The 23,763-nt window shown below is 38.7% G+C and overlaps 1 protein-coding gene across 2 annotated transcripts in view; it reads left to right on the forward strand.

Annotated features, from left to right (window-relative positions):
• Positions 1 to 23,763, forward strand: part of LOC107598784 (phosphatidylinositol 4,5-bisphosphate 3-kinase catalytic subunit beta isoform-like) — a 126,218-nt gene that overhangs the window by 33,895 nt on the left and 68,560 nt on the right. For both annotated transcript variants that reach the window (XM_016290214.1, XM_016290215.1), the window contains exon 2: positions 3,773 to 3,836. The gene's annotated coding sequence lies outside the window, so the exon portion shown is untranslated. The remainder of the gene's footprint in view (positions 1 to 3,772; positions 3,837 to 23,763) is intronic.

The raw sequence follows: 23,763 nt of genomic DNA on the forward strand, positions 1-23,763 counted from the left end.
TGAACAATGGCTCTGTGTAGTTAATGCTGCTCCATGTGAAAGCCCGCACGTGATGGAGATTTACCGCTGATTACAGAACCGGCTTTACTGATAAAATGCGCATTAAATATCGCATGCGATTTATTGTGCAGCCCTAGTCTAAACTATCACTTAAAAACAAGTCCCAGTTCGTAAGCTCAAAGTAACTTTGCAGCTCTCTGATGCTTGTGTCAGTCCAGTTCTTAAAGGTCTTTTTAGGGCCTTTCACACCGCTTTAGTTCCAGAACTAAATGTAAAGTATTAAAGTACTGGGACGATTTTGCGCGAACTATTTCCCAGTACCATTTAAAGGGTTGCATTCACACCGACAGTGTGTACTAGGAACCGGTCGACAGTGACGTCATTTGTGCGCGGCGTTCAACAACAGAAACAAAGAAAAGCAACGTTAACAACAGGAGGATGGAGGACGCTGTGATCGGAGCTGTGTTTTTGTTGTGTCTCGCGGGTTTCACAATAAAGGACATGGAATGTCGACGTATACGTAAAGCGATTGAAAGAACGGGAAGGAGGGCTAAGAATCTCCAACGACAACTGGCAGTACTTCATTTGCTACAAGTGCCTGCACCTCAGCGTCCGTCCATCTATCGCTGTTCTCCATACTTGAGAAATAAGTTGACACAATGTTTACAGTATGTTTACACAGCGTTTTAAATCATGGCGGGTGAGGGCGTTTTCGTACGCGTTTGGCCAATCAATGTCTACTTGCGTCACGATTAGTACCAGTTGTGCTGGTTAGACCCTGCTCCGGAGTAGGAGCTAATTTGGTTCTCGAAAAAGGCAGTCCGGTACTAAAATCGCTCCCAGTTCCGGCGGTGCGAACACGCCGAAAAGTGGGTAGTTCCACAATTAGTTCTTGTACTATGAAAAGGTTCCTGCGGTGCGAAAGGCCCTAATATATTGGATCACTGTTACACAGCAATAAAGGATGCATATCACTCTGTCCTACGAGCAGCTTTGGGGCTCTCTGATCACTGTTTGGTTCATCTTATACCGACCTACAGGCAGAAACTGAAATCAGCTAAATCTGTTTTACGGACTGTTAAAAGATGGATTAATGAAGCAGAGTGGGATTTACAAGCCTGTTTCGACCTCACTGATTTAAGTGTTTTTGAAGCTGCAGCCAACGATCTGGACGAGCTCACAGAGACTGTAACTTCATATATCAGTTTCTGTGAAGATATGTGCATTCCTGCCAGGACATTTAATAATGTTAAACCGTGGTTTACTGGGAAACTCAAACAGCTTCGTCATGCCAAAGAGGATGCTTACAGAAGTGGGGATAAAATCTTGTATAAACAAGCCAGGAACATACTAACAAAGGAGATCAGTGTGGTTAAAAACCTACTCTGAAAAGCTGAGAAAAGAGCTTTCAGCCACCGATCTGGCGTCAGTATGGACTGGTCTGAGGACCCCCCTCACTCCCTCCCCCACCATTCAACCTGCGCTTAAGGTCTGTGTAGAGGATGTGAACCGGGTCTTCAGGAAGCAGAAATCTAGGAAAACTTCAGGCCCAGATGGTGTTTCACCTGCCTGTGTAAAAAAAATGTGCTGACCAACTGGCCCCCGTCTTCACACAGATCTTCAACAGATCTCTGGAGCTGTGTGAAGTTCCCTGCTGCTTCAAACGCTCCACCATCATTCCGGTCCCCAAAAACGTAGACTTAACGACTACAGACCTGTCACTCTCATGCCTGTGGTCATGAAGTCACTTGAGAGACTGGTCCTGGCCTACCTGAAGGACATCACTGGACCCTTGCTGGATCCTCTCCGGTTTGCCTACAGTGCAAACAGGTCTGTGAATGATGCAGTCAACATGGAACTGCATTACATCCTGTAACACCTCAACAGACCTGGGAATTATGCAGGGATCCTGTTTGTAGACTTCAGGTCGGCCTTCAATACCATCATTCCTGACCTTCTCTCAGACAAACTCACACAGCTCTCCATGCCCACCTCCATCTGTCAGTGGACCACCAGCTTCCTGACAGACAGGCAGCAGTTAGTGAGGCTGGGCAAACTCACATCCAGGACTATCACCATCAGCACTGGCGCCCCTCAGGGTTGTGTACTCTCCCCACTGCTCTTCTCCCTGTACACGAATAACTGCACTTTAAAGGACCCCTGCACTTCAACCTGCCACAGGAGCTGCTGAAACTGTTCTACTCTGCTATCATTGAGTCTGTCCTGTGTTCATCCAAACTGTCTGGTTTGGTTCAGCTACAAAATCAGACATCAAGAGACTACAACGGACAGTCAGGACTGCTGAGAGGATTATCAGTGCCCCTCTGCCCAGCCTCCAAGATTTTTACATTTCCAGAGTAAGGAAAAGGGCTAAGAAAATCACCTTGGACCCCTCACACCCACCCCACTCTCTCTTCAAACTGTTGCCTTCTGATCGGCACGACAGAGTACTGACCACCAGATCAGCCAGGCACAAGAACAGTTTTTTTCCCGTAGGCTATATTCAGCCTGAACAATTAAACTTTCATAATTATACATCATCCATCAAAATTGACACATTTATACACAGAATCCAACATTTGTACACTTGTAAACTGCACACTTTGTAAATAACATATCTGCACACTTATATCTTATCTGTACATTTATCTAAACAATTACATTTTTTATCTATACTTCTATTTCTGTATATAGTACATTATTTAAGTTCTGTTTTTTTTTTTTTTACATTAGTGTTATATTCCATCCCTACTGTGTTATTCCTATGTATGTCTGCACTATGTCTGTACTTTCTTCTACACTGGAATCTCCTGTCGTCAAGTCAAATTCCTTGTGTGTGTAAACATACTTGGTAATAAAGCTCTTCTGATTCTAATTCTTATTTTGTCATGGTATTTCAAAGAATGACAATAACAAAGAAGCATGGTTCTTTGAAGCATTCAAAGTACATCAAATAATACTATAGTTTTAAAAAACATGGCATTGCAAGGGCACATGCCCAAAAAACTACTACTGCAATTCCTAGTAAAACACTTTATGAATGTAAAACAGAATTCAGAGAATGTTCAAGTGTTTTCAGGCATGTGTAAAACATTTCCTTTAAAGTGAGTTTTACAGTCAGCCAGCAATAACTGATTTGTCCCATCACCCTGTACCGGTTTACAGTAACCTTAATGATTCTTCCTATGAAAAGGGGTGGGGGTTTTTTTTCATGAGGAAGGGTTATACTACTATATGTGAAATCTCTATAATTGAGCATTTTAAATGGATGCATTAAGACTTATTACAACCTATATGAACAATAAAAAATACATTGTTTTTCTTTTGAATTAAGATTAATTTTCTTACACCATTGGCAAATATTTTAGTTTTAAGCAAAGACAAACAAAATTTTCAACAATCCTGCCACATTTAAAGTCACTTAAATCACCTTTCTTCCCATGCTCAGTTTGCACTTCAGCAGACTGTTTTGACCATGTCTACATGCCTAAATGCATTTCGATTGGCTTTCGATGCATTTAGATATTTGCATTAATGAGCAGTTGGACAAGTGTACCTAATGAAGTGGGTGGTGAGTGTGTCACTAAACTCTTGTTTGATGGCAAACATTAATGCAGTCAAATTATCCAGAATAACCTGGGGGTGATCCTGTACTATGAACTGTTAGCTCCATGAGTTGCTGTCTCAGCTGATATAGGGACACTCAGTTTCAGGTCTGCCTCACTTCATCTCAGATATTCTCATCTGAATGCTCTCTGTGTCTTTTTGTCAGATGCAGCATCCTCTTCATCCCATCATGAAGCCGGCTGAGATATAATAGACTGCAGAGACAGCAGGTAAGTGTGTGTGTGCACTCTGTCAGACCAGAATACAAAGACTTTAAGCCAAGGCACTCGAAAATGTAGTGAAAGAATAAAAAGCCTTTATTCACATGGCTTTAAATTAAAAATAACTCACAAGTGCACCGACACATTGCATCTAACATGCCTTCATCAGGGTGCCGACAGGGTGTGAATAAAGGCTATTTATTTTTTCACTACATTTTCAAGTGCCTTGGCTTACGAGTTTTTTGATAATAAGAAATCCCACATCCTACAGAGCAACCTCGGATCACTTCCTCCTCACTCTTAACCTCAACATGGTTCCTGACACAACACATACCCCTACACGTCACTTTTCGACGTAACCTCTCACCCTCCCGGCTATCTGCTATGGTTTCATCTTTGCTTCCTTCCCCTGAACAGTTATCATCTCTTGATGTTAACCGTGCTACTGATACTTTCTGCTCCACTCTTACGTCTTGTTTAGACACCGTCTGCCCCTTGTCTTCCAGGCCAGCTCGTACCACCTCTTCTGCCCCTTGGCTATCTGATGTTCTCTGTGAGTATCGTTCTAAGCTCAGAGCTGCAGAAAGAGTATGGCGCAAATCACAAAATCCGACTGACCTTAATGTATATCGATCACTTCTCTCTTCATTCTCTGCTAATGCCTCCACTGCTAAAAGGACATACTATCACAACAAAATTAACAATTCGCCTAACTCTCGCATGCTCTTTAAAAACATTTTCCTCCCTCCTTTTTCCTCCTCCTCCCCCTCCTTCATCAACTCTAACAGCTGACGACTTTGCCACATTCTTCATTAATAAAATTACAAACCTCAGTACACAATTTGCCACACCACAAACTGTCAAACACATCTTACCAGCAAACATACACTCATTTTCATCCTTCTCTCAACTCTCTGAGGCAGAAGTCTCTAAACGCATCCTTTCCAATCATCCTACTATGTGTGTGTGTGTGTGTGTGTATAATATATATATATATATATATATATATATATATATATATATATATATACAGTATATATACACACCTTGCTACGTGTACTGCGTTAGGCTCACAGAGACTTGTCATTTGCACTTATATATTGTTGCTCTTTTGTTAGTTTTAACTGCTTTTATTGTCCTCATTTGTAAGTCGCTTTGGATAAAAGCATCTGCTAAATGACTAAATGTAAATCTAAATGTAAATGTAAATGTAAGAGGGTGCTGTCAGAGATGTCTGAGCCCCTAACCTCCCTTACCTCAGCAGCCTGTGAGCACAGCTTTACATCCTCCTGAGACTGTTGAGTAAAAGGTAAAGTAGGTATTTTGGCTAAATATTGTCCATAACATTTTTCCACATGGTTTGGCAAAATGTAGGTGGGCTTAGATGTTTTTGACAGGTGCCCTGTTCTTTGGAATGTCATTAGAATGTTCCATTGTCTCCACTTGTTGTTGATGGCCTTTATGGTATTCCATAGCACATCAAAGGTTTTGGATAGGGGGGCTCCGATTGATCGGCTACCGATCACTATCGGCCGATAATCACGTTGGGATGACTGATCGGCGGTCTCTAAAAAGTCCGATCTCCAAAAAACGATCTCAAGCTGATGATGCTGCCATGAAAGGTTTGGCACGACATGCAGCTGCACATCTCAGTCTCTGCCCGGCGTGGGTGAAACAATTATAATGCTGAAGGTGAGGTACTCACCTTCATATTTCTTCATTAAATAACTTATAAAGTAATTTGAAAACCTTGTGTGAGACGTAATTTCACAAACAGTGTGAGTGAATCACCACGCGCGCGCTCTTTTTCTCTCTCAAAATACGCAAATGGCATATTGCAGCGCATATGTGGTGCGTATTTTTTTCCAAGCTCATGTTAACAGATTAATAAAGCATGCGCACGGTTGCAGTCCGGCAGTGTGTTCTAGAGACCTGCACTCCCGCGGGATCCAACGCAACAGGGTGCGGCGCGGGACAACTCTTGATGTGCGAGTGCGGGTGCGGGCGGGAAGAGACTCGTGTGTGTGTGCGGGATGCGGGAGAATAAAATGATTTGCGGGACTCCCGCAAAATAGAAATTATCTAAACATAAAGTGTCTAAAACATATAAATTGTTATTTATCTGTTACACTAAAGCTAAAAGAACAACTAATATTAACATTAAAATAATTTAACGCGCAAGCTAGACATAGCCTAGTTTCCATTTATAATGTAGCCAATCACAGACTCAGCTGTTGATTTCTGGAACGCAATGGCCAATCAGAGGTGATCAAGTTAGAATCTACTCACCACAGTGCTGAAATTGCGTGCTCACGAATCCTCTCATTTTAGACACTCTGAAAGATTAATTGTGCATCTATTTAGTGTTATAACAGAGCTTTATGAGATCACGATTAACTGAGATGTCAGCTTTTTATGATAATAAAGGAAGTGTGCTGCTTGCATTCTGCCATGCCAAACCATGCACGCAGCAGCCCATGCTTGCTTTCCGTAAAAAATAACAGTGGTTGTGAATCTTGATGCTTAGTCTAAATAACAAATATTTTATCGGTAGTAGTTTATGTTTATGCTGGGATGTTGTGGAGCTTAGGAGATGTTACAAAACCATTTCATGTCAATTTCTTCAATGTACTTAAAACAATCTATATATATTACTTTTATGCGGGCTTTTGTGGGCGGGAGCGGGACCAGATAAGATATCATCTGCAGCAGTGCAGAGATATGCCTTGTCCAAATACCCACACTTGCGGTCTTTGCACTTGACCACTTGAACACTTATATGACGTATTTCCTGTATTTGGCCCAAGTGTTCAAGTGAGGATGAAGACCACAAGTGTGTGTCGAACTTTTCATTACCTGATGGGACACACTTATAGTGTTGTAAAAATGCAAGTGTTTACATAGCTTTATTTTAATTTTAATTTTAAATACTTTGCATTTTAAAATCAACTTCTAAATGTCTGGGGCGGGAAGAGACTCGTGTGTGTGTGCGGGATGCGGGAGAATAAAATGATTTGCGGGACTCCCGCAAAATAGAAATTATCTAAACATAAAGTGTCTAAAACATATAAATTGTTATTTATCTGTTACACTAAAGCTAAAAGAACAACTAATATTAACATTAAAATAATGAAAGGTTTCCGTGACCTCTCATGAGATCTCGGCAAAAAGTCTCACGATTTATTTCCAGAACATGATGCATGAGGGGACACACTAAGCCTCGGATAGCACTCCGGAGCGGTGTGGATTTAGTGTGCGTTAAGGGCACTGCGCTTTGCCGTTTTTAAGACCTCGGACAGTCTTGCGCACTTACTTCCTGTCGCACACACGCGCTCTCAAGTGGCCAAAACCGCAAGTGTGGGTATTTGGACAAGGCAAAAGTTTCCGCACCGAGTCTATGTTTGCTGCGCTGCAAGCTCTGAATTAAAGTAACAGCGCATTGTTTGCAGTAAATATGAACAAGAATTGACACGAAAATGTAGTAATTACACCATAAATGCATATTATTAAGGTCTACTGTGTTTCACAATCAACACATATGGCTTTTTGGCTGGGTTTAAAGGAAAAGATCACTTTTAGATCAACAAGGCAATAATAGATGGCACTCGTGGAAGTAGAAAAATAAAGTTCTTTATGAATGGCAGGATTGCTTGTACTAAAGATTTCAGTGCAAAAGGAAAGGCAGTAGAGCTGACTATTTCTGTCAATGGTAAGTGTGTGATAACGTAAGAAAAGCAGTTTAAATGTTTTGACACTTGCTTGAGCAACTTAATATATAAATCTATAAGTAAATGCAAAAGTAAAAGCATTGAATAATGTGTTGCTTATATTCATTGTGTTTAAACATGTCTGTGAATGATTGTATTACTGTACTGTGTAAAAGAAAATAATTGCAATGCTGAAAAAGCATTTTCAGTGACAATGTTTGGATTTGAAATCAAAATAATGGATAAATTATGTGTTTGAGTTAAACAGCCACGGATCAGGAGCGGTCTCCTGTGTGAAAGCTGCTTCCCCTCTCACAAGAGACACCTAAGAGGGGAATTCCCCCCATTTTCAAAAATAAAATTCAGGCCCTAAATAAATGTCTAAAAATCCTGATTGGAGTATCACTATAAATGGTTATAAATGATAAAAAGAAGGCTTTAAAAAGATCGGTATCGGTGTTCGGATCGGCAGATACTGCTTTCTGTGATCGGTGATCAGCCTCAAAAACCCTGATTGGAGCACCCCTAGTTTTGAAAATACTTTTGTACCCTTCTCCTAATTGGTACCTCTTCACAATCTAAGCCGCACATCCTATGTAAGCTCTTTGCAGGCCATGGCTTCAGTAATAATATGCAATCAAGAAGATGACAATAAAATTCTATAGAAACAGCTAATTTTAATTAAGGATTAATTGACATCACTTAAATGATGACCCGAGGTGACTGGTTAATTCCAAACCATGCCCTATTATAAAAGGATGTGTACATGTATGGAAACAGAAAATTCATCAATTAAAATCTCTTTGTTTGTTACATGAATTTTGTTGGAATAATATTGCATTAAAGGTGGAAAAATATCTTACATTATTTTATTTAAATTCATTTTTACATCTCCAAAAGCTGCAATTTTAACAAGGTTGTGTAGACTTTTTATGCACAGAGTATTTATTGTCTGACCCAAACAGGTTTTGATCTTTGCTTCTGGGAATAGATTATTCACCGTAACCTTTTGCCTAGACTTAATTTGATTGAAAAATAATAATAATAATAATAATTGTTTGTGCAGTGTTTTTTGTCCAAAGCTGTCAAATTATAATTTTTATTGATTATTTACAGCAGTTCAAATTTAAATTGTACGTGTTTTAATGTTTTACCTCCCTTTTGCTTGAGGTTAAATGCTATAGTTGGTCTTGCATGTGTGCTAGCACTTACATAGGATGTGGTGTCTGTTTAATTGTAAGCTGTGGGGATGGTGGTATGTCTCAGCACAAAACAACCCTTTAGTGCTTTTTCAGAATTTTTGACTGTAGAACTAAAAAAAAAAAAAGGGGAAGCATATTCTTGTCAAATATTTTGTATAATACTGCATAGTAGAAGCACTCATAGCCAAGGTGTATTACAACGTTTCAGTGTTAATGTGCAATTTAATGTACTGATACATCTATAAGTAGGCCAGTAGACACCATAGTAAAAACTAGACAGAACAGCCAAACAACAGGCCAGAATACCCAATTAATTCTGGTAACACTTAATTTTAGGGTCTCTTAACTAGTTGCTTATTAGCATGAATATTACTAGAATATTAGTCATTTATTAGTACTAATTAAGCACATATTAATGCCTTATTCTACATGACCTTATTCTACATCCCTAATCCTACCCAATACCTAAACTTAACAACTACCTTACTAACTATTAATAAGCAGCAAATTAGGTATTTATTTAGGGAAAAGTCATAGTTAATAGTGAATAAGTGTTCCCTATTCTAAAGTGTTACCTTAATTCCTAGTAACCACATGGTTAATACCATACAGAAGGCCCTAGCAACCCTTAACAACCAACCAGAAACTCTAGCGAAAACTAGAAACAAATCAAAATTAGGGGTGGGCAATATGACCAAAATCTTATTTCACAGTATGAGAAATTTTATTTCACGATAACGATATATCTGTCACACTTCTGCTACTGCACTGGAACGAGGAGCAAGGAATGCGGAGATGCAGGAGAATTCTCAAATAATAGTCTTTAATCATCCCAAACAGTGAACACAGGAGGACACACGTAGCACTTCGACGTTTAGCCCCGACCAACACAGACTCAACAGACTGGAACTAAATAGATGGGATAATAAGATAATTGGGAGGAATTCAGGTGAACATAATGACTAATTAGACATAATGAGAACAGGAACAAAACCAAATATGGGCACATGTGGGAGGAAACACACACAAACCAGGTCCATAATCCTGACTATATTTCAATATATTTTATTTAATTTATTTTTGTTATTAAAAATAAGAAAAATAAGCAAATTATAAATGCAATGGAACAAATAAATATGAAATAAACTTAATTTATTCAGCTACAGTAGGCTAGGTTTATTTAACGTAGTAAGAAATATGAAAAAAAATTGAATAAAGTGTATAAATAAAACATTGCACAGTCTTCACTGTATCAGTCAAACATGAACTTATTAAAGATCCAAAAGTGATTCAGTCAAGTGCAGTGAGTGATTAACATTAATAATGACAGACAGCAGCAGGTAAATTAGACTGCTGTCCCTTTAAGACTAACTGCACGGATCCAATATACTGAAACACATCCGGTTTTCACCCAACTGTTTACGTTTATTCAGAGCCGGCCCACGGCTTAAAGGGATACTCCACCTCAAAATAATTTTTTTTTCATGAATCACTTACCCCCATGTCGTTCCAAACCCCTAAAAAGCTATTCTGTGTCAGCCGCGCTGCACGGATGCGCTGTTTTTGTTCAAATCAAAGCGTAAATACACGTAGAAAAAGTATCCTTGTGTCGCGGCTGACACAGAATAGCGTACGCTTCTTTCTTTCAGCGGATATTCTCCAAAATGGCGCTACGGTGATGCGGAGAGACACAGAGGAGACGAATTGTTGAATAAAGTCGTTATTTTTGTTTTCTTCACGTACAAAAAGTATTCTCGTCACTTCATAACATTACGGTTGAACCATTGATGGCAGATGGACTATTCTGACAATGTCTTTCATACTTTTCTGGACCTTGACAGTGTAATTTACTTGGCAGTCAATCGGACAGTCACAAGCCTCCCGGTTTTCATCCAAAATATCTTTGTATTCCGAAGACGAACGAAGCTTTTACGTGTTTGGAACGACATGGGGGTAAGTGATTAATGACAAAATTTTCATTTTGGGGTGGAGTATCCCTTTAAGCGAACCAAGTGGCTGCTTAGGGCCCCCGTTGCCACCAGAGGGAGTCAGATTTCCCCCTAGTGGATGGCTAAAGATTTGTTAACTCATATACATAAATTCTCAAGGGAATGTCTCTGAATTAACTGATGCTTGCGCCCCCCCTGACGAGGTCATGCAGGCACAATAATGACCATGTTGATCATATGCGCTGGACGCTGCCATGTGGATCTGTTGGATTAACATCACGTAAATTCACCTGTTTCTCCCGAAATAGCCTACATGAAAGCCAGTTAGCTGGGAGAAAAACATAGTGAACATTATAGTAGGCTAACCTACACAATGTGTATTTGATAGGAATAAAACACGTCGTCCATTAATTGAAAGGATTATTATTGCCGCTTTCCCATAAAAATCAGTGTATTTTTTTACAAACTAAATGTCTTTTTTACTTAATTGAAGTGTATGTAAATGTCTGAAACATAAAATAAACTTTATTCGGTTGAAAACACTGAACAGTTATGAAATATGAAAAGCACTAAGCGCGTCTTTCTTTTTTTCTTTTGTCTGAGCGTGGCGTGTCAAAGGGTTAAAAGCGATTGCGTGGTTTTTTTTTTGGGGGGGGGGGGGTCATTATTAACTATGGTCGTTATTTCCATTGAACATTGGTAACGTAATATATTATAATATAACATTTAGTTTTAGATTAAAGTTTTTGTGTTCTGAGCAAAAATAACTTTCCTGGGTAGACATTTTTGTAATAAAAATAAGCATCTGTTTCATAAACTGATAACTGCTTAACATTATTTACCTTAGCCTACCTTTTGGGTCTTTGCAATTATATTCCAGTATCATTCATTATGCCTCAATTAGCTAGATATAGATTAAGAGTTGTTGTTTTATATGTACAGATGCTGTCTGCTGTGTTTACTATTTATTATAAAAAAGTATGACTTGTAATAAAAGTACAACTTCGAATAATATTTATGTTGCTAAAATAACATTGTTCTGTAAATGCATTGTCTGCTGGTTTATTTAGCTACTTTTCAGCACACCACATTAAGTAGGCTATGCCACTTAATAATTTAAGACTTTGAATGTTAAAGTGCAAATTAACACCTGACCACTCTTGTAAGTTTGCAACTGTTAAAATTAAAAATCACAGAACGGTAAAAACATGCCATGCGGACAATGGTATGATGTAAGCAACACAGCTACACCAAACAAAACTGATAATAGGGGTGTTAGATTTATAGTGTTTGAATAATTAATCTTTGACAATAACCAGTCATATTGGCGGCACAGAGGGGCCCCCAAATAAAATTCTGCTTGGGGCCCCATAAAGGCCCTAAGCATTAACACATAACCCATAAAGGTTATGTGTTAAATAAACGCCCTGCGTTCACAGCCTAATATCTGTCTAGCTTGCGGTAGACTGTATAAAGCATTAAAACTTCAAATTTTTAAAAGGGTCATATGATGCAATTTCAAGTTTTCCTTTCTCTTTGGAGTGTTACAAGCTGATTTTGTATAGATAAGATCCCTGAAGTTGCAAAGACTAAAGTCTCAAAACCAAACCAAAGAGATATTCTTTATCAAAGTTAAGACTCTGCCACGCCACCCTAAAATGGCTCGTTCTAACACGCCCCCACATATCTACCTCACTATGTGGAAATATTTGCATAATGTGGCCCAAATGTGCACGCAAAGAAAGAAGGCGTGGTTTCAGTAACCGCAGTTAGTGTTGAAGCAGCCATGTCAGGGAGACGCTGTGTGCTTCTAGGCGAAAGCAAAAGCACTTTATTTGGCCTTCCGAAAGTAGATGCATTTAGGAATATTTAAGATTACTTACAACAGAACAGCAATGCATTTTATGGACGACCGTTTCGTGAACCTAGGAGAGGAGGCAATTCTGACTTTGCTATGACAAGTCTGGCGCTTCTGAATCAGCTACTGTAAATATGTTTTGTTATTAGTTTAAGTATTTGCTATTGACTGTTCAAATGCGGAGTTTTGTGCATCGTGTGTGTGTGTGTGTGTGTGTGCGAGAGAGAGAGAGAGAGAGAGACAGACAGTGTCACATCACAGTGGAGTCAGCTGTCTTAACCGTGGCTTGTGTACTGCAAACACATACCAGCTTCATCACTGTGTCTGTCACGCGACTCTGTTCCCCTTTCGGTCTTTACATTTATTTTGAAAGATGAAGCTCGCGATTATGGTAAGGGGCGTTACATTTCCGACGAGTGCTTGCGGTGTTCGGCCAATCACAATACACTGGGTCAGCTGGCCAATCAGAGCAGACTGCGCTTGTCGGAAGGAGGGACTTTGTAGAAAACAAAGCGTTTGAGAGAGGCGGGGCATATAGGACCTACAATAATGTACAGTATTTGAAAAATAATGCGTTATTTGAACATTAAAGCATGTCAACACATTCTGTTACACCAAATACACAAAATAATGATCTTTAAAAAACCATCATATGACCCCTTTAAAACTATTGTTAACTATTTATTTATTGTTTAATTAGTAATTACTAAATTTATCATATATAGTTCAAATGATTATGCTATGCTGTAGAAAGCAATAGATTTAATGCTGACAGATGTCCCCTTGTCCATGAGTCTGGACTCCTTGGTAACAGTTTGTGTAGATATGCATATGTATATGTGTATGTGTTAGTTGTGTTTGCATTTTTATGACTCAGGTCATTTTTTTCTGTTTGAATGATAGAAGGTGGGATATGTAGAATGACAGAAGAGATGCATAGAACAAAATAATGCAAAGATAATGTGTTGTCAGAGTGGTATTTTTAACAGCTTCTGCTTCGTAGAATCAGATAGGGAAGTTTGCATGTGGTTTTCCCATTTGCCTATAGAGTGCGAGAAAGAGCCTATGGTTCATGTTTTTTTTTTTTTTAATTGTGAATGTGTGACAAAAAGTCTTTCTGTAAACTCCGTTGAACCCATCACTGTGTTTGCTGGGGTGTGTGTGCACACCCCCCAAGCTTTTTTAGTACAGAGATCTTTTGTTTCTCTCTGGTAAAGAAACAAACTAATGCAAGTATATTCTCTCTCTCAAAGAAGCAATTCATTTTCACAACATGACAACATGGGTAGGTTTTACACTGGTTTACCATCACACTGTGTCTGAAATAGAGGAAGTATCACATAACTGATATTTTTGCTTGATTTCCTTCTCTTGACATGGTGAAATAACAGTCATTTACAAGAGTGAAACTTGCGTGAAAGTTCTAGCTGAATTGTGGTACTAATTCATTAATGGCTTGGTGGCGGTGTCTGAAAGCATGTGTTTTAGACATGCTGGAAATCTATTTTTCTCAGGATAATAATAATGGATTCATACACAAAGTGCTGGAAATTTTTATTTGTATTTTTTAGTAGTAGCCCATTATTGTATGTACCCTCGATTCTCTAGAGATCCAACATTCCCATGTGTTTTTTCCAGCATATCATTAAAAAAGTGATATTTAATACTACATTATTTTATACATTATTAATTTGATTGCTGCTCGTAACTGCACTGAATTTACATCTTTAATGTGCATGAGAAGTACCAGTAATACTGGTAAAAAGATGAACAGAATTAATTGGTTAATAAACTTGTAAGATTATCATTTAAATTATGAACTAAATATATGTTAACTTCTTGGACCCTGGTAATTGCTTGCTGCTATATTGTTGGGATTGTGTTTGAGCTGCTATAATGACTATGTATGTATGTATTTATTTATTTAATTAATTACTATTTTTTTAAATGGCTACCTTGTATACTTGATTATTGATTCTGGTAATAATAAAGAACATTATGACATCACAATTTGTTGACCAACTGATGCCATAATGGGATTAGTGCCAGGGTGGGGGGCTCTAAATCCAATCTCTCGCTGAGAGCTTTTGATACAGCTCTGATACAGCTTAATGACCTCCCCACCCCCGTCCACCTCTGTCTGTCTTTTTCAGGCTTTTTCCCACTTCTTCCTTATTGTATCTGATGCAAGATTGCAGCATTGTGTATGTTGTGCCCTCACCATTCTTCATTTTCTCTAAACTGAACACAAAAGTTACAAAGTGGCAGTCCATTGATACAGTAACCCAAAAAAGTATTTGTGTATTTGTTATATGTTACAGTTTGTAGCATTGTTGAGGGCTGGATAGGACAAAACGTCAACATATAAGCAAAGCATTTTTAAAAAAGCAGGGCTTTTAAATGTTAAAACAATATATCTAGGCATACTTTTAAATAAGAAGACTACAAGTCTTTGAAAAATACTTTTAAGATTAAAAAGTATTATAATAAAGTTTTATGTTTATGTTTTTCATGTTGCCTTGGTTACTTAAAAGCATAAGATAGAAAAATTAAAAACAGATAAGATCATTAAAAACATTTAGAAATGGCACTGACCAAGTTTTTCTAAAATTATAAGATTACACTTCATGTTTACAAATGTTGACTCTACAAATAAACACTTCATGTGACATTTCTTTAGTAAAGAAGTCAAAGGATACATGATTATGGACTTTTCATTCCATCCAAATAAGATTAATCAGTGAAACAGTGACCATAGTTATGGCATCACTATCCGGAAACTGCCTGGATTCAGTGCTGCATTAGTCTCTGACAGGAATGATGAGTCACGTCATTTTGAATGTGTTTGCTGCACGTTTGGTCCCTCAGTCTTTGTTGTGTTTATACTGTAGCTTTAATCTGCTTCATGTGCACATTCATCAGTATTTTTAAGATTTGTGGGCTGTTTGAATATGTGTGGAGAGCTAACTCAGTGCTTGCAGTTTGTGTACTGCAAACACATACCAGCATACATACCAGTATTACACTGCAGTATTTTTTATTATTATTATTGGGGTTTTTTTTTAGCATTTGCGTGTGGCTGGGTCATAAGGTCTTCCATTAGTCATGCTACTTTTGAGAGAGAAGGAGATAGGGCACAAGCATACTTGTGTGTCTGAGTATAATAGGGAGAGAGAACTTCCTGTTTTGTTTGTATTAAAAGATTAATCAGTGGCAAAACCTTATGGTCCTTTCTGTTTACTGTTTAGTGCCCCTCATATGCTTTATTAGCATATAAGCATTGCAGAAAGTGGGTGTAGATTCTTGGGAGCTTTGATGTGTTCACTCAGTATCTCTTAGATTGTGGCAGCTGTGTAAATACAGTGACACTAAAGAGGAAGTGGCCCCTTCACCAAATAAAATTGTACATTTCATTTTTATGTAGAGCGAATCTCTTAAAAAGGAGTATTTTGAGCAGTGGTGGAGAAAGTGCATCTCTGTTTCGACCCGCCCTGGTTGCAGTGATTGCAAATCCACTCTTTCGGTAGCCATCTCTCTCTTCTTTTTTTTGTGTCTTACTGTGGCCAGTTGGTGGTCACTGATTCTGTACTTTGTGCCCTCTCAATGTTCTGTGACAGAGAAGATATATTTGACTAGGCTTTTGTTTTTCTAATAAGGTGTGCTGAAGTAATTTAGTCTTTGATCCTGATTTCTTTCTCTTTTTTTCTTTTTCTTTTTTTTCCCCCAAACATTGATTTCTAGAGCCCATTCACAAAAGCATTGATTTAAGGTGGTTGTTTTGTAGACCATTAAAATTAGTTGGTCATCTGCATAGAGTAAATATTACGTCAGTGTCATACAGTTACAGTCCTGGACTTTAAGATTCGTCCAGCAGCTCTGCTAATTCATTCATATAAATATTAAATAAGTTTGGGCTGAGACTGCAGCTGTGTCTTATTTTTATGAAAAGTATTCTGTTCTTTTCTGCCCAGTTTTTACTGCATATTTGTTTTTTATGTACATATACATTTCATTATAAAAAATAAGGAATATACCTTTCCCAGTGTGCTTTATTTTCTCTCCCAAAGAACCTTCAGTAAACCGTTCTTAAAAGAATAATTTCTTTTTCCGCTGAAGAACCTTTAGTGCAGTGGAAAGTTTACATAGATGTTAAAGGTTATTCGTGGAACCAAAGATTCCAATAAAATAACCTTTCTTTTTGAGAATGTATTTACTATTAATATTGCTCATACTTATTTGAACAAACCTCTGTAATCTTAACTACTGAACTTTAGTGCATACCTCATTTGAACTACAGACTATAATTGATACCTTATATCAGGTGTTTCCAAACTTCCATTCCAGGACCCACTTAAACGGTTATAGTGCACTTCAAAACCCACCAAAATATGGGAAGTATGGAGAAAGGAAAAAACACACAAACTAGTAAAAGGTATTTTCACACAAAGCTACAAAACACACAAAATGTTTAGCCCTTCTTCTTTAGTTGACATTCTCCTGCTTGATCACTGGCTTTTTATGAACGGTGGAAAGCTTTCTGATAACTTGATCACAGTCTATCAGAGCACTAGTTCACAAAGTGCCCTCTTAAAGACCATCATAGAGGGTAAAACCTCAGTGCACTGTAGCTCTTAAAGGGGTCATATGATGAGATTTCAATTTTTCCTTTCTCTTTGGAGTGTCACAAGCTCTTGGTGCATAAAGAAGATCTGTAAAGTTGCAAAGACTAAAGTCTCAAATCCAAAGAGATATTCTTTATAAAAGTTGAGACTTGTCCACGCCCTCCTAAAACACCTCGTTTAAACACGCCTCCACATGTCTACGTCACTGTGTGGGAAGATTTGCATAACGCCGCCCAAATGTTCACGCAAAGAAAGAAGGCGTAACTTTTATTCTCGCTGTAGTATTGTTGCCGCTGCCGTCATGTCGCGAAGGCACTGTGTGATTCGTTTTGAAAGCGAAACTACTTTGTTTGGCCTTCCAAAAGAGGACGATATCCGCTTCATCATGCCTAGAGCTGATCCGTGCTGGTCACTGAGGAAATACATCAACTTCACGCTGTCAAGCGCCGGATCGGCTTTCACCGTGGACGAAGCGGAATCCAAATGTGGTTCCCGCAAGCCTCCGTCGTCGAATCCGCCGGGCTCCGCTCACTCAAGCAGCTGTGTATTTCGTTGTGAAAGCAAAGCTACTTTGTTTGGCCTTCCAAAAGAAGACATAATGTTTCTATAAAGTGGGGCAGTTCCAACTTTGCAAGGACAGTCTGGCGCTTCTGACTCACAGCCTGTAGGTAACGTTTTTTATATTTAAAGGATTTGCCACTGATCATTCAAACGCGCGTTTGAGCAGTGTAGAGTAGTGCTTGTTGTTTGTAATTTGTCCGATCACAAATGCAGACATGGTTTTATGTTTACGCGGCGCAATATGCTACACAAAGCGTAAAAACACAGTATAAGTCATTATAATCAGTAATTATGTCCCCACTGGATGCAACAAATGCCTTGTTTGTAATGGGTTTTATTGGTTTTGTCTCGTCGCGCCGGGACACATGGAAACACAATATGGTAAGGGGCGTAACATTTCCATCACACGCTTGAGGTATTCAGCCAATCACAACACACTGGATAGCTGGCCAATCAGAGCACACCTCGCTTTTCAGACTGATGAGCTTTGTAAATTTTGATGCGTTTCAGAAAGGCGGGGCATAGAGGAGAAACAATAATGTACAGTATGTGGAAAATAATGTGTTTTTTTTTTACCTTAAACCGCATAAACACATTTCATTACACCAAATACACAAAATAATGTTCTTCTTAGCAGTATCATATGACCCCTTTAATAAATGGTGGTGTCAGCAGGAAGAGGTCAGAGGTCTGAGAACGTCAGTGCTTTTGAGCTGTGGTGAACGTGGAGGTTGGGCTTCCTGAAGCACTTCACAGCATAGTTATTTGAACCTCTTGGTATGAGCTGTTATGGATGTGGTGCACTGTGGCCTGTCTAAAAGCAGACAAAGTGCACTTACAGCTGCATTGACACAGCAATTAACGCTTTCCCTTTTGTTTTATATCTAAATAAACAATAGTGTGCTTGTGTGACAATCTGTGTTCAAAAAATTAAAAGCTACATCCTCAGTCCCCTAATGTGGGTATGTCTTTGTCTCATTTCTCGCCTGTGTGTGGAAGTGTGCTGTCAAACCACATTCCCCTCCTCTGTTTAAGTGTCTCAAAGATTGACATTGTGTGACAGCAAGTGTCTGGTCTCTGTTTGATGATGTCATACTTATGATGTTTTGAGTTTGTTAGTAAGGTGAGAGCAGAGATAATAAGCATTATGTGTTTCAATGACTCATTGTTGTGCTCTTCAGGGAAAATACTGGTTCTGAAAATAGCAAGCTAGGCCCAAGAGTTGGAAAAGGGATGTGTGCAATACCCAATGATCACATAAATGGGATATTTTTAAATTGAAGCTATAGCATAGTGTCTTTTTTTCCCCCCATTTAGCTCATTTTTCTTTTATTTTTTCTTTTAATAAAAAAAAAAAATTGTCATCTAGCTCACCCAAAAATGAGGGGGCAGTCGTGGCCTAATGGTTAGAGAGTCAGACTTGTAACCTGAAAGTTGCGGGTTCGTGTCTCAGTACCAGCAGGGATTGTCGATGGGGGGAGTGAATAATCAACGCTCTCTCCACCCTCAATACCACGACTGAGGTGAGAGCCTTCAGCAAGGCACCGAACTCCCAACTGATACCCGGGTGCCGCAATATGGCTGCCCACTGCTCTGGTTGTGTGTTCATGGTGTGTGTGTTCACTACTGTGTGTGTGCACTTGGATGGGTTAAATGAAGAGCACAAATTCCGAGTATGGGTCACCATACTTGGCCACACGTCACTTCACTTTAAAAATGAAAAATCTGTCATTTACTCAACCTTATGTCGTTCTAAGCTATAAGACTTAGTCATCAAAGGACCACAAATGAAGATATTTAATATTCTCTCATCTAAATTTTTCCCCATCCATTCAAAGTCCACACAAGCAAAATGTTCAAGCTTCAAAAAGTATATAAAGACATTGTGAAAGTAATCCATGTGAATCAAGCTTTTTTTTCTTCCCCTTTGCTTTATATGATGAACAGAAATAATTTAGGCTTTTATTCACATGATAAAAAGAGGAATAATTTCTGAATAATTTTGGAATAATTCCAAAGAGGAATTATTCTGGAAAAATAAGGACTCAGTTCACTTCCAGCGACTCGGCATCAGTGTGGAAAAGTCTAAAAGAAATCACCAACTACAAGACACCATCCCCCAGCACTGTGGAGAATCAACACCTGGCAGACGATCTGAACGAGTTCTACTGCAGGTTTGAAAAGACACCCCACACCCGCTCTGAACACCTCTCCACACAACCATTCACACCTCCAGCAACCCCCCTCTCCCCCACACCTGCAATTCAGATCAGCGAAGACGAGGTGCGCCAGGTCTTCCGGAAGCAGAAAAGGAGAAAAGCACCAGGCCCAGACTGTGTTACACCAGCCTGTCTGAAATCCTGTGCTGACCAGCTGGCCCCCATCTTCACACAGATCTTCAACAGATCACTGGAGCTGTGCGAAGTCCCTTCATGCTTCAAACGCTCCACCATCATCCCCGTCCCAAAGAAACCCAAAATTACTGGACTTAATGACTACAGACCTGTGGCTCTAACGTCTGTGGTCATGAAGTCTTTTGAAAGACTTTTGCTAAGGACATCACTGGTCCCTTGCTGGATCCTCTTCAGTTTGCCTTCTGTTACACTGTGGAGCTTCTGTCATGAAAACAAATTCCTCGTATGTGTAAACATACCTGGCAATAAAAAAAAAAACTCAAACTCAAACTCATAAACATTGAACAATGCACATATATAGAACACATCAAATATGGAAGCTCAAACACATGTGCTTGATGTGTACGCCAGGCAAGCATAATGGAGGAGCTTCTGTTCAAACTATATAACGTTCCCCACGGCATCTCCAGATTCTTTCACATCTGTCACATGAGCACATTGTGAACCTGGTCTCATTCGTGAAGAGAACAGGGCACCAATGGTGGACCAGCCACTTCTGATGTTCTCTGACAAATGCCATTTTAGCTGCATGGTGCCACTGTTAGATATTTCAAAGGGTTTTTATAGTAACTTACTGGCAACACTGTTGCCAGTAGGTTACTGTAATTAAGATTTACAGTAGAAAACTGTATTTGATTTACAGTAGCAAACTGTTCTGTTTTACAGTAAATTATAAAAAAAATCAAATTAATCTGTATACTACTGTAGTTCATTTATTTTAATAGATTTTATATATAATTCATTTTATTTTTATCCTAAATACTGTATGTACTACTGGCATTCAATTAAAACAGACACAATAATTACAAAATATCAAATTCTTTATTTAAAACATTGCATGTATAACACTTAAAAATACAGTCTTCCAATGCTGGAACAGTTCATCTTCACAATTCCTCCTGTCTTAGGACATTTTGCAGTGTATTATGTTGTATTCTCTGAATTTATCCTAACAAAGAATCTTTAGGCTACAGAAACATAATGGGGAAATAAATACATAGCCGCCTGCAAAACCCAGGTACTGCTCCAAAACATGGCCACCACCTTTGCTCACCATCCACTTTCTTAGTGACAGAAATGTGTTCCCTGAAAAACAAGAAGTAGAAATGACACACTTTTAAAAGGCAAACCCCATAGAATACACAAACCTCTCAAAACCATAACTTATTTGTTCTCTTACCTGAATCATCAGTCCCAGGGTGGTTGGCATGCTCATGTCTTTCTTGATGCTTCATTGCAGTTTCCTTTTAAAACACAAATACAAAAAATGCAGTAAAACTTAAATTCCATTAAAAACTATAACAAACTAATTCTAAAACTAGTTTAACCTAGCTAACATGATTTTATTTTCTCAATAGGTTACTGGCCAACATTAACTAACACCTGAACAAAATTTCACATTAATTAACTTAATGTTAATTTATAAGATAAGTGTTGCTCGTTAAAAATAATTCTAATTTGGGACATTAATTCAATATGCTGACAAAGTTGTTTGAAAGGACAGCATAGTTTACCTTGGTAAAGTTACCTCAATGTTAACAGGTAATTTGTTAACTGGTGTGCAAAAATCAGAAAAAACACACACACACACACACACACACACACAGACATACATACATACAGTGGGGGAAAAAAGTATTTAGTCAGCCACCAATTGTGCAAGTTCTCCCACTTAAAAAGATGAGAGAGGCCTGTAATTTTCATCATAGGTATACCTCAACTATGAGAAACAAAATGAGAAAAAAAAATCCAGAAAATCACATTGTAGGATTTTTAAAGAATTTATTTGCAAATTATGGTGGAAAATAAGTATTTGGTCAATAACAAAATTTCATCTCAATACTTTGTTATATACCCTTTGTTGGCAATGACAGAGGTCAAACGTTTTCTGTAAGTCTTCACAAGGTTGTCACACACTGTTGCTGGTATTTTGGCCCATTCCTCAAGAGCAGTAATGTTTTGGGGCTGTCACTGGGCAACACGGATTTTCAACTCCCTCCAAAGATGTTCTATGGGGTTGAGATCTGGAGACTGGCTAGGCCACTACAGGACCTTGAAATGCTTCTTACGAAGCCACTCCTTCGTTGCCCGGGCGGTGTGTTTGGGATCATTGTCATGCTGAAAGACCCAGCCACGTTTCATCTTCAATGCCCTTGCTGATGGAAGGAGGTTTTCACTCAAAATCTCACGATACATGGCCCCATTCATTCTTTCGTTTACACAGATCAGTCGTCCTGGTCCCTTTGCAGAAAAACAGCCCCAAAGCATGATGTTTCCACCCCCATGCTTCACAGTAGGTATGGTGTTCTTTGGATGCAACTCAGCATTCTTTCTCCTCCAAACACGACAAGTTGAGTTTTTACCAAAAAGTTCTATTTTGGTTTCATCTGACCATATGACATTCTCCCAATCCTCTTCTGGATCATCCAAATGCTCTCTAGAAAACTTCAGACGGGCCTGGACATGTACTGGCTTAAGCAGGGGGACACATCTGGCACTGCAGGATTTGAGTCCCTGGCAGCGCAGTGTGTTACTGATGTAGCCTTTGTTACTTTGGTCCCAGCTCTCTGCAGGTCATTCACTAGGTCCCCCCGTGTGGTTCTGGGATTTTTGCTCACAGTTCTTGTGATCATTTTGACCCCACAGGGTGAGATCTTGCGTGGAGCCCCAGATCAAGGGAGATTATCAGTGGTCTTGTATGTCTTCCATTTTCAAATAATTGCTCCCACAGTTGATTTCTTCACACCAAGCTGCTAACCTATTGCAGATTCAGTCTTCCCAGCCTGGTGCAAGTCTACAATTTTGTTTCTGGTGTCCTTTGACAGCTCTTTGGTCTTGGCCATGGTGGAGTTTGGAGTGTGACTGTTTGAGGTTGTGGACAGGTGTCTTTTATACTGATAACAAGTTCAAACAGATGCCATTAATACAGGTAACCAGTGGAGGACAGAGGAGCCTCTTAAAGAAGAAGTTACAGGTCTGTGAGAGCCAGAAAGCTTGCTTGTTTGTAGGTGACCAAATACTTATTTTACCGAGGAATTTACCAATAAATTCTTTAAAAATCCTACAAAGTGATTTTCTGGATTTTTTTTTCTCATTTTGTCTCTCATAGTTAAGGTATACCTATGATGAAAATTACAGACCTTTTTAAGTGGGAGAACTTGCACAATTGGTGGCTGACTAAATACTTTTTGCCCCACTGTATCTGTTGATGTGGAAAAAAAATAGGCAACAATTTCAAAATTTCATCAGGGTTCAAGAAAAATTAATTAATTAATTTAAAAAAACTTTGCTGGCCCATTCGATTCAGTTTAAATTGTACATTGCCACAAAAAATGCTAAATGCAAATTTTTAGCAAATGTCTTTTAATATGTGCCAGAACAAATATCTATTTTCCATTAAATATTACGCTATATTTACAACATCAAATTGACAAAAAAATGATTTTAATGTGGATGAGCTACAGTATAAATTCATAAAATTTAAAATGTAGTCTTAATGCAGCAGTTATAGTCTCACACTGACCCTGTGAGATTTTTTGTTATTAGCATTGTGTTGTAAGCCTACATCTAGCATCTTGATGAGCATAATTTGTTCTGTAAGGGGGTTGGGGGGGGGGGGGGGG

Source organism: Sinocyclocheilus grahami, unplaced genomic scaffold (genome assembly GCF_001515645.1).
Source record: "Sinocyclocheilus grahami isolate Dianchi unplaced genomic scaffold, SAMN03320097.WGS_v1.1 scaffold256.1, whole genome shotgun sequence".
In the NCBI taxonomy this organism is placed as follows: domain Eukaryota; kingdom Metazoa; phylum Chordata; class Actinopteri; order Cypriniformes; family Cyprinidae; genus Sinocyclocheilus; species Sinocyclocheilus grahami.